The sequence below is a fragment of the Lonchura striata genome, chromosome 1 (assembly GCF_050655825.1).
Source record: "Lonchura striata isolate lonStrDom1 chromosome 1, ASM5065582v1, whole genome shotgun sequence".
In the NCBI taxonomy this organism is placed as follows: Eukaryota; Metazoa; Chordata; class Aves; order Passeriformes; family Estrildidae; genus Lonchura; species Lonchura striata.
In genome coordinates, this window is record NC_140703.1 from 13,400,246 (window position 1) to 13,412,671 (window position 12,426).

General features: G+C 34.1%; 1 long non-coding RNA gene across 5 annotated transcripts in view; it reads right to left on the bottom strand.

The window, feature by feature from the left end:
* LOC110476583 (uncharacterized) overlaps positions 1–12,426 on the bottom strand; it is a 135,245-nt gene that overhangs the window by 88,729 nt on the left and 34,090 nt on the right. For 3 of the 5 annotated variants that reach the window (XR_014949653.1, XR_014949643.1, XR_014949645.1), the window contains exon 2: positions 1,498–1,803. The exons of the other annotated variants lie outside the window; for them this stretch is intronic. This is a non-coding gene — a long non-coding RNA (uncharacterized LOC110476583). The remainder of the gene's footprint in view (positions 1–1,497; positions 1,804–12,426) is intronic. 5 annotated transcript variants of the gene reach the window in all.

Below are 12,426 nucleotides of genomic sequence, written 5' to 3' on the forward strand. Positions count from 1 at the left end.
AGCTCATGGTAAAAATGTAAAACTACAAGCTCTATAGAGACCATGCTGATGTCCTATTTATTGGTTTTCTTATGTCTTTATTTTGGACATGAAACATCAAAAATCTATCCACCTAATCTGATGTTTAAAAATGCTCACTTATATGAGATCAGCTTGTTTTTTTCCTTTTATGACACATGGTGTAAAAAAAAAAAAATCCTTTAGTTAGCACCAGGCTTTGAAAAATCTAAGAACAATGCTTTAATCACTTTGTGAAGAAACTAGTTTGAATCTTTAATGTATTTTGAAGTCTTCTAACCTGGTTTTATAAGCTAGGTTATAAACCCAAGACTAACAATGCACATAAACTGTGATCTTAAAATATCCTTTATTTTTCCCTCTAAACACCATTCAAGTAAGTTACTTCATAAAAGTGGCTATCTTAAACTAATCACTTTAAACCAGAATAAGAAATTGGGTCATTAGTCTCCTTTCAGATTTCTCCTTTAATTATTTGTACCAAAAGCAAGAAATGACACTGGCAATCGCTGGCAATTTCCTTTCTTTCAGAGAAAACAAGAAAAAAAAAACAACCCTTCAAAATCTACCAACCAACCAAATATGAATCCTTATACCATTATATAGTCAAATTTCATAACTAGACACATATATGTTAGAATTTGGGATGGGTTAGACTGTTGATTCATGACAAATCACACAGAAATAACTCACTAAATATTTACTTTGAGTCTATGTAACTTATGTCATAGTGTCATACCATTTGAGCTTGTTATATCACTGTTTGGCCCAGAAAAGAGAGGATAATTTAATCTCCAATTCTTATAGTGCATAGTATTTTTTTGAATATGTTTGCTATTTATTAAACTCCTCATTGAACCCTGAGAAATACAGTAATTTTCCCATTTAAGAAATTAAGGATGTAGAGTACAATCTTTTTTTTCCCTTTATTGAACACACAACACTGCACTGGTCTGATGGAAATCAGAAACTGTTCTTCATGAGTGGGAGTTAACCCAGTTGACATAGGTTCAGCTGCATTTTAATATTTTGATATCTGTGAACAGTACCTGTGCTGGTGAAAATCACAGATTTTTGTTTTTTTTAAGCAGTCCACTTATACCATTCAATTTAAAACAGTTTTTCCTCTTGTTGAGACTAAACAAGGATTGTCAGTGCAGCTAATCTTCCCTACAGATGTCCAACATTCATTCTAGCAGAACTTTTTTTCTCTCTGACTGCACTTGAATAGACTGAAGTAGGGCATATTTAATACTCAGCCTCATCAAACTCAAAAAAACCCCAAAAACCTGGCTCAAGATGCCCAAACATCTTCCCACAGCAACTACATTCCCAAATTGGTTTATACCTTTTCTGTGGAATGTGTATTGCAAGACTGAATTTTATTAAAGACCTGTAGTTTCTCTCTAGCACTATTGCATTTGTAATCTGCATCTGCAAGGAATAATCACCCTGGATTTCTATTTTTAGTGACAATACCTGCAGTGCTTTGCAGTTTTCAATCGAAGCTATAGAGTAGCAGCCATGATCTTCCCTTTCCTCCTTGTCCCATGATATTTGCTGTGCTTGCTGTGATAACCCTGCTAGACAATTTGTTATTCTTCTTACAGGAAATCCCCAGGGCAATGCCAGATTACACTGCCATTACCCTGATACCAGATTATCAGCTTCCAACCACTTTCCAATTCCTTGTCCTTAACAGACCATTTCTTTCCTGTTCATATCATGTGGCACAAGTAACTTCTGCTTTTCTTTAGGAAAGGTGAGACTGATGAAGGTGGTAGACTGAAAAAAAGGAAAAAAAAAAAAAAAAGAAAAGAAGCTAAGGTGAACTTCAGATACTGCTGACTTCTTGGCCGCTCTCTGAAAAGTGAAAAAAGTATTATTATTACAGTAAGTACAATATTCTATCTTGGAACAGAGATATTAAGGTACTTATTTTATAGTTCTATTCTTATTTCATTTAAGTTTCAATCTAGAAATCATACATTCATTTGACCAAAACTTGAATAAGATGAAAACACTTCAGCTGTGTTAGTATCCTTATCCTGCACTAGAAAAAAATTGTTCAGCTACCATGTTGTTTAAATGGATGAAAGAGTAACCACCACACAGCTGAATAAGCACAGTGATATTTCCTATAGTTCCACTGCTTGACCTGCTTTAATAGGAAACTCTGTATGTGACAGAAATCTTTAACAGAAACCTATAAATAAATATAATTAAATTTTGCTTAGAAAGAAAGAATATTTAGGCTGCAGTTTAACGTAAACCTGAAGTTTTGAAGTTACAAACTTTTGCACCTTAAAACTCCTTCAAGCAATCATATATGCAGAGAGGCTTTCAGAATTAGATAGCTAAAGGATCTGTAAAGAATATGGACTTAGACTAAGGTCATTGCACATCCACTAAAATAAGGGATTTCATAGAAACTTTGTGGAAGCAAATAATCCTTCTGGTTTTGCAGGTGAAGCGCTCCACACGCACTGAGACCAGACTCCCAGGCTGCAGAAACAGCACCCTGAAACAATGAAACATATTCCAGGCTGGCCCCATGGAAGGTACATGCATAGATCTCCATCTACCTCAGTGCTTACTAAATGGGAAAGAACAAAAATCAATAGCAAGAGAAATTGCATTTTCAGGTTTCAAAGTGCTGCAGGTAATGCAGAAGAGAAAACTATTGAAAGTAAAGCAACCAGCAGTGTCCTTCCCACTGAGAAGTTACTTTGGTTTAGCATTTGCATTGGTGATTTATGTTGATGTAGTGGACTAATCTGGAATACTGATGAAAACTACCCATTAATAACAAGAGCTAGATGTATTATTATAATCTCCCTGTCTGCAAGAGACCTAATAGATAATTATGAATATTTGAGTGGGATAAGGATTTTAACAAGTAGTAATGACCTCATGATTCAGAACTGGAGAAAAGCCACCGATTCCCTTAATTAGTGTTTTTCTCACAACCTACCTATTAAATTCAAGGAACAATGAGGAAACTCTTCTGAAGTTCTGGCATGCAGAATTTGTAACCATGACTTTGCAATTTTTGATGAATGGAAACATTATTATCAGCTTATATTTCAGATTTCTGTTTTTCTCTTATAACTTGCTCAGTAGTTTTTACTTTCAGTATCACTTAAGCAGTTACAGTTTGATGAAAGACTATTTAAAAAGTATTTAATAGAAGTATTTAAATGCAATACGCAAATTTCACAAAGAAATGAAGCAATTCATCACTCTAAGACAGATATACCCTTCAGTTTATGTGAACCTAGAAGATGTGCTTTGTTTTTACTACAGGATATTTGATTTACCATTAGCTTTATATGCTGCAACATGTAGCACTCTCAAAGAAAAAAACCAAATAACAACAAAAAAACCCCTAAAAACCCACAAAAAACCAAACCAAACCAAAAAATCAACAAAAAAAAAAAAACCCAAAACCCCCATACAATAAAGTTTTTTTTTGTTTGTTTGTTTGTTTTTTTTCCTATTATGATGGTTTAAATACTAGTGAATGCTGTAGAAGGGTGCTGGGAAAAAAAAAATCCATCACATGAACAAAACACACGACAAGACATTGAAGAGCTTTGCACAGAGAGTGAAATTATTTGAAACAGTGCAAACAATTTTTGGATTATCTCTCACAATGTTGATCTTCCACTCCTTTTTTTTTTTCCTTTCTTTTTTTACCACTTAAGTATAGGACATTTCAGAGGAAAGGAGTAGTTATTTTCTTTGTCCCTGGCCAGAGTATATTTTCTGTCCTGGCATAAATGCTTAGGGATCAATTCCTTTTCCTCATAATATGCATTACAGCCTAATGATAACTTCATACTATTTCAGTATTTCGTACATTGATTCAAACTCCCAGCTCCAAAAATGCTTTCAAGTATTTAATCTTTCTCATCATTTATTGTTCTTTTGATTCTCTAAGTATCAAGGAAAAAAAATATTCTTGAAATGACGAGCAACATATTGCCATAAGATCATTTAAAAATTAGTCCTTTACTAGAAATCATATGCCATCCTCAGATTTTTATGGAATCCTTGCTCAGTCACAACTCTTTTTGAATAAGTGAACATTTATAGGCCTCAGCACTGGCTCCCCACAGTTCTGATTCCACTATTGCTGCAATAATCAAGGCTCAGCTTTCTTATTTTCCCCTTACCTGTGACTTCCAAAAGCTGTGAGGCCCAGGCTGCAAGGAGTGTGGAATGCCAAAAGCAGATAAATGCTCCTACACAGCATGTGTTCACAGAAAGGTACCCTGTTATACAAACACTCTATTTTTAGCCAGGAGTTGGTTCCCTCAGTCTGGTATAAGTAAATTGGGAATGCATTTAAAGTTAGCAAAATAAGACTCTCCCCACCTGTACTGATGTACATTCTGAAAAAGAATAATTGTATTTAACACATTTAATAATAGTATTTAAAATTTCAAGTACCAAGAATAATGAAATCCCTGTGTGGGTTTTTTATTTTATTTTGTTTTGTTTTATTATTTATTGTATTTTATTAATTTCTATTGACATACACACTGTTGTATTGGAATGGGAAAAACATTGTGTCATCCATAGGTAGTATTTTAACACTAGGGGAAAAAAAAGATGAAAGGAGAATGTATCAGTTTGACTGTGCTAGTAGAATTACTGTGAATGTAGTTCAGGATCAAGTTAATTAAGACACTACAAGCAAATAAAACAAGCCCTCTGTTAAATATGAGATTTGAAGATGCGTTGCTAGCCAAGATAAAAGTTCCTGTCTGCAGAAACGCAGTTTTGTTTTCTTTCTAATTTTAGCCCAGGCAAGGAGATCATGCCTTCCAACAGTCATGGAAAAAACATACAAAAATCTTAAAGGAAAGGCTGACTTTTGAAAAGAGGATAACAGCACTTCAGCAGAAAGCTGGTTCCTTGACCTAACCAATAATTTCCCTAAATGCTTACATGTGCAACAATAAATATGATTTACGTAAAAGGATATGCTACGGGTAAAATGATGGTCTTGTAGCAATAACAATTAACTGATATTATAATCATAAAGTTGATCATATATTTCAGTAAGAGACCATCCCTGTTATTTGAGCTGAAGAATTTGAATATCAGAATGATATTAATCAGAAAAGAAATATTTATCCAGCTTGCAGGAAAGCTGTTTAAGTAGTCTTTCCTCCTTTCCCCCATAGTAATACTACTACCATGCAGCACTTTTAAGCTGAATTTTTGCATCTAAACAAATATATATTTGTGTCCACGTTATAATTTATGAGTGGAAGGTGTTTAAGGCCAATAAGACAACATATAATTAAAACAACATGACGGACAATATCTGAGCATGAATGTGCAAGCAGCTGTATCAGGACAAGAGCATTGGTACTTAATGTAGTTAGAGTGTCATAATATCACTAAACTACACTGTGCAAGAGTTTAATGTATTCAAGATGTGTTAAATAGAAGATACTAAAGGATAGCAACTCCAGATTCATTTCAGGCTTGTCTTTATACACAGAAATATTTCAAATATATATATGTATATAATGCATCACACAAACAAAACACATTCAAAGCTAAACTCAATGTCATGACACTAAAGGGCTTTGTGTAGAGGGTGAGATGATTTTAAAAATCAATAAACCACAAATGTCTCTGATTTGTGGCAGTGCCTCAAACTTCACAAAGCAGCCAAATCAGTTGTGTAATATCGCCAAAGCAGTCTTTACTGGTTTAAGACTAATGTTAGCCCTACCATAAGCTTTCTGTTTTTCAAGTATTTGTATACTATGGATCTTATAGTATTACTTCCCAGGGTCAGATTTCTCATGTCAATAAGTAATAGGAGTAATCTTCTGTGAATTTCATGCCAATGTCTGCAATAAAGCTTTTTCTTTTTTTTTTTTTTTAGTGTCTTAATTCATATTGAGAAACCTCAAGCCTACATTTTCCTCAAAAAGTTGATGAGCATAGTTCACAAACTCTGAGGGAAAAAAAAGTCACAAATCTTTTTTCTTTGCAATTATTCTTACATATTATAAAGAATTAGCATATTACACTATACAAATGAAATGTGTACCAAGTCCCTCACTCACACTGTGGGGAATTTCAAATATGCCTTATTGCATTTGTGATTTACAAATGAAATACTGCCAAGAGGTCCCTTGTGGTGCACATTATTTGTCACTCACAGTGACAAATAGGTTTGGTCTGTCATCACCCCGTGTAGTGACAAATGGGTTCCTGAAAATCCTTGAGACAACTGAAGCAGTGCTGAAATTTTTGCAGCCAAGAGAAATCCATATGCTTGCCCCTGCTGAAGGTAGCTTATATTTGCAATTAAGGAAAAGAAAGGAGAGGAGAGGAGAGGATAGGAGAGAAAGAGAAGAGAAAGAGAAGAGAAAGAGAAGAGAAAGAGAAGAGAAAGAGAAGAGAAGAGAAGAGAAGAACATGCTTCTGACATCTTGTTTTGTTGTAGGCATACATCAAATACACCCATCTTCAAAAATATTTTTAGGGAAGCTCCATCGCTATGGGAGTGTTACAGAATCAAAGTTTAGAGAACAAAAGCAAACTTAAATTTCCATTAAAACAATGAAATGTCTAAAGAGCATCATGATAATACTCATAAGGAAAATATTCTAAACAAAAATGGAGATATAGATTTTCTTGGAAAACAAAAAACACATCCATTTATACAACCTAATTGGAAAAATCTTTCTGCAATATGATCTACTAGCAGCAGCTTTCCAGCAAAGTTTCTGAAACATCACTACTTCAGAAAAATATTTCAGAGACAAGATATGATTGTTTCTACTGCAAAGACAAACTGAGCTTCTTGTGCTTCCTGAAAAAAGCACCATTTCAAAAATAACTACTGGATTCTAATTGCTTCATATCCAACTACAGTGCCATGTTAAATATTCTGTAAATATTTTTATTTTGTCAATAAACACTTAAAAGAGACACTCATCTGATACTTTCCAGTGTGATTTTCTGGTAGATGAAAAATGCTCAGTTATTAAAAAATGTAAGACTGATTAGTTTTTCATAAAATTATTGAACTAATGAATAATTGTTTTCTTTAAAGAGCAATTTTAGAATTATGTGGTTTGCTTTGAAAAATCTCCATGGATCATCCTCATCCTCAAAAAGCACAGAAACAGCTAAAAACACATGAAATTTTACCTGCACTTTGAAGCTGCACCAGCTAATCTACCTTCATTTGTTGTAGCAATTTAATTTTTTTTTATTTTATACTAGTTTTATTCTAAACTGCAACAAGTTATCAGCACTTTGGTTTTAGCCAGGTTTCTGGACCTTTTCAAAATCCTACTCTATTCTGCAATAAAATTGCAGGGTCCTACTGCATAGTGAAATAGATGGATTCAACAAGAAGGGAATTACCTAAACAAGACTGTCCTGGAGATACTAAAATATAAGTGTGATGACATTCTGATTTTTTAAAATTTATTCCTTTTTTTTTTTAAGAAGTTTGTTCTCAGTGAGTTTTTTTTGTTTAATTGTAATTCCCATTAAATTTCCTGGTCTTTTATTCCAATTTAGAAATTTATTATCTCTAGGACATCCTTCCTCTGCCTGGAGAACAGAAGTACACTCATACAAGCCAGGACATGGAACTGAGAATAAACTCTGCCACAGAGAGATCTTGAAATAATCAGAGAAAACTCCTCCATCACCTCCCCAACACCGAGGGCAGTATCTCAATTCCCAGCTTTACAACCCCAGCAGACTCCATAATAAACAAAAAGCTCACAGTGTCCCAGGTAGGTAACACTGAAACAAGAGAAGCTGGTTTGCTTCCCAGCATCCCCTAATGCAATTCTCATGACTTCCACTCATTTTTGTAAATCTATTCATCAGCATTCATCAAGAATTTATGTTTTCTGCCAACATAATGGATTCCTCCCCCAGTTTTTTTCCACCTAATGTTCAACAGTAGCACTGGGAAACACAACTACTCACTTTTGACCTCCAGTTTGAGGCTTGGAACACACACATTTAAGAAGTGGGAACTTTTGTGCATTTTTAAATGCATTTTGCAGTTTGTTTAGTTTAAACACTAGGACTTTATAAATATTCATGATCCATATAATATATAGATTGCTTCAAGAGTTATGTGATCTGCTTAGTTTTATTTAAATTTTTAGATTGCACTAGAGAGATGTTTCTATTTTGTTTTGTCCGCTTTCCCTGATTAGTCCCTGAGCAAAGTATTACCACATTGTATTCATTAAAAGTTTACTGAAACACAGAACCTTGACTTATTTTTAAATTAGCTTAGAGAAAACAGCAGAAAAGTGATTACCAAAATGCAAATCAAGTTCCATCCAAAAAATGCAGGGATTTTGTCACAACACAACATCTAAACTAAACACTGACTCAGAGAAAGGCTGATACTTCTACTGACTACCTGCACAGGTTTGGCCAAATTGTTTATGTGACATATCAGTTCACCTGGTAAGTAGAAAACCCTTGTTATGGTCACAGAGACAGAAGTAGTGAATATATGTCAAAGGTTACTTTAAAGCCAAGTACATAACATTGATCAGTTTTACCAAGTTTTGCATTCTTCCCAGCTTTGATTTTATTGCCTTCTTTGTGTATTTCTGACCTGATTAGAGTAGTCCCACCCCCCCCCCCCCCCAATGACACCTTTTTTCCTGCATTGCTGATGACTCTGACAAGTAACCCCTTGTGTATTATTGTTATTCTTGGTTATTAAGAAAGCAAATATAAATAAACTCAACGATCCATTTAAATTTCTGGCATCATCCAAGATATGCTTCTACTGGAATCATAGTTTAATACCTCCATGGGACAATGACATCAGGATATTTTTTCCAAAAATACCATAAAACAGCGAAGTACTAAACAAACCATAACAGTTCCTCCTGGCATGATGTTTAGTGGGATTTCTTTTTCTAAGGCAGTTAAAGGGCCTTGAGAGATTCTTACAAAACTCTTTTCACCTGATTCACCCTTTAACCTCTATGCCATATGCTCACAGCATTCCAAAATATTTCCAAATCCTCAAACACTACACAGAGCATGAAAAAGTGTAGCAATTTTGGTCATCATCACAAGCTTATTAGCCTGTCCCTTCTTCCCCAAGCATTCTCCATTCCTCTGTGAGCACCCCAAATATCTATTGGAAAAGGCAAGTCAGGGAGTACAAATGAAGAGATTTATGGCAGAGAGGGTTAGCCACAGGAAGGATGTGAATGCTACATGTGGGACACAAAGAGCCCATATCTGAACATATACCTACATCTGGCATGCAATTTTAAGGCACAGTTTCAAACCCTACAAAACACAATCCTTATTTTGAAACCAAGTGATACAGCTCTGATTTTTACCTCGTAGCAGATTCAGAGATAAAACTCTGGACTAATATCCTCTACTCCTTCCTTGAAAAATAGACTCTATTTTTGCCAGAATTAAAAACAAGCTCTCTAATATAGAATAAAGATGCATGAAAGTAAGAAAGATAATTTTTCTTAGTGCATGACACACTAATATTTTTGTAAGATATGTTACAGTAAAAAAATTAAACATTTATATAATATTTTTACTTTTCTTAACATGAAGAGACACAGGAGTCCAAACAATGAGTTACCATCTAAAATTTATAAGTAAATGACTGGTTTAGATGCTTTTAATATAACTTCTTAAAAATTAATATTAGAAGTGGAAAATCCTTAAGACATCACAATTATGTAAAAGTTAAATAACCATTTTTTTTAAAATATGCTTTGGAATTTCTGGGTGTTTTTTGTTGTTGCTGTGTATTTCCTTGGGGTTTTTGTTTGTTTGTTTTTGAAGTTCTATAAAGTTTTTTTGTTGTTGTCTGTTCATATTTGAATTATTTTTTTAAGCAACCATACACTATGATAGCCACTTTGTATAGCAGTATGCTTTCTTTTTGAGCATCTTATACCAGGAAAACTTTTTTGAAAACTTAGTATAATTTTTTAATAACTTTCATTGATAGACCGTCTGTTCAGCCTCATAAATTCATCCTCTTTCTATGCACATTTTGATGCAGTTTAGTTGAATTAGAATGATAAAGTAAAGTTTAGGCTTATTCAGGCCTTTTGCTCTCATGAAAAAGGGAACTTAAGATAGAGTCATGCTCCAATATCACAGTCTTTCTGATACAGAAATCTTTATAATTATAGAAGAATACCATGTGGTCACAGTGGTCTTTATTTCTCAGATTCATGCAGCCCAAGTTTATACCACTATAGCCATGCTGTTTTCATGGAGAGAGGTAGATAGATAAATAGATAGAAAATTAATAGATAGACAAGTAAATGGATAATTAGATACAGACATCTTCAGCATAGATAACCAGATTCCAGGTAAATTGTAGAGAATTAGATACTTTTGCATACTTGATGGCACATACATATGATGCCACGTATTATTTACATGCATACAATTAAAATAATACCTTATAACACTTATACTCTAAACCTAATCCCCATGCAACTTTTTAAAAATTTTCCCAAGCAGACAGAAATAAATCATGGAATTGCTGTTCGAAAATGGACACTTTCTGTTGATATGAAAAAAGGGTAAGTCCAAGTTACATCCACTCCTATTCCACAGCATGACAACACACCATTCCTACAAAAGCAGTCTTTCACTCCCCTATGATTTTTTATTCATCTAAAAGAAATAATTGAAGATCAAAAAAAGCCAATGTTTTCATAGTTCCATTCCATTCTACTTCTCTCAGGACTAGATTCAGAATTTCTTGACTCAGTTCTGATTAAATAAGATTGTTTAACTTAATTATGCTTTAATGTGCCCTCATTTGTAAAACTCTTTGAGGTTTTTCATAAATACCAGTGACTGGCTGAGAAGATGCCACAGTCATGAGCAAAGCCTGCAGGCAGGCTGGAGATGTACATGTGCAGTTCTAATTTTACATACAGGCAGGTCCATATCTAATAGAAACAATCATGGTTCCACTAATCCAGAGGGAGTCCTGGAAGCTGTCAGCAGTTATAGATCCATTCCAAACAACTAGAAAGGCTTAAGAGGGATCAGGGAACAGGGACTTAAAAATCTCTTATGGCAGTAATAAGTGCAAATTAGCTACTTGCCTTCTTTATAGGAAAAGCAGGTGACTTTGTATACCAGCAGTCACCAATATAACTTGGTCTACTTTCCCCCACCCCTCAAAGAATATTCATTCAGCCAGAGAGACACCATCACTGAAACCTGAAATTTGCCCCTTCTGAAAACGCAGATTTTATTTCATTAAAAAAAAAAAATCAAGAATAATAGAAATGTTGGAGTGCCTAGGAACTTAGAATTACAAAGATTCTGCAAAAATTATGCACAATAAATTAAATCTTAAAGCCAGATTGCTGGTCTAATATTTTATGTATTACAGGAGAGACATTCTGGTTAAAGGTACTGCAGGCCTACAAAGACCAATGTGGCTCTTAAACGTCATAGAACAGAAACTGCAGGAATATTGGTCCTCTAAAGAAAAGTCAGAGAAACTAAGCTGAGACACCCACAATAAGAGGTGGGGTTACTGTGATGCTTCAGTAATTGTTAAAAAACAATTAGCAAGAACAAAACCCCTAAAATTTTCTAATAGGACAAGAACTACTGGTAAGTGAGGCACATTTAGGTTATCTGAGTTGTCTCTAAGATGTAGAATAACCCTCACAAATGCAATACATAGAACTCATGTTTATTTTTCTTTCATTTTAATACACTAAAATTAGGAATTTTATTAAAAACAATCCTACAGGGATGGGAAAGCCAAAGACTGCATACTAGGATTTGTTAGTATATCATCTGATATCCTTTTGTTCTACGATTTTTGTATCAGAATTCCTAGCTGAACTCAGGAACAGTACTCTCTTAACCCTCATCATACAAGGATATAATTTTTAAGCAAATGATAAGTGTTTATAGACTGGAAATAACTACAACAGACAAGAAAACTGGCAAGCTGAAATTCCTTAGTGGCTTGTTGATGACTACAGTTAAGCATTGCCTTTTCTTAACTACATTTTTTTAACCAATACCAATACTGTGTTAAATTTCATCCATGGGGAATTTACATAGCTGAGATAACATTAATTCAAATTTCTAATATCTGGTATTGAACACTACACTAGAGACTATCCCATTTTTCTTTTGCTGCAATAGCAAAACCCATGCAGTTTGGACAAGCTCTGGGGGAGGAAAGCCATACCAAAATAAGGAGGCATAGTGCCTATTTTATTAAACACTGTTCTGTATGGTCACATACACTTAAAGATTTCATTGCTTAGAAATGGCATAATCCCTCTCTTTCTATTTTCATTCAAATCCAAACTCCATTTTAATATGAAAATAAAGAGGAAAAAAAAACCT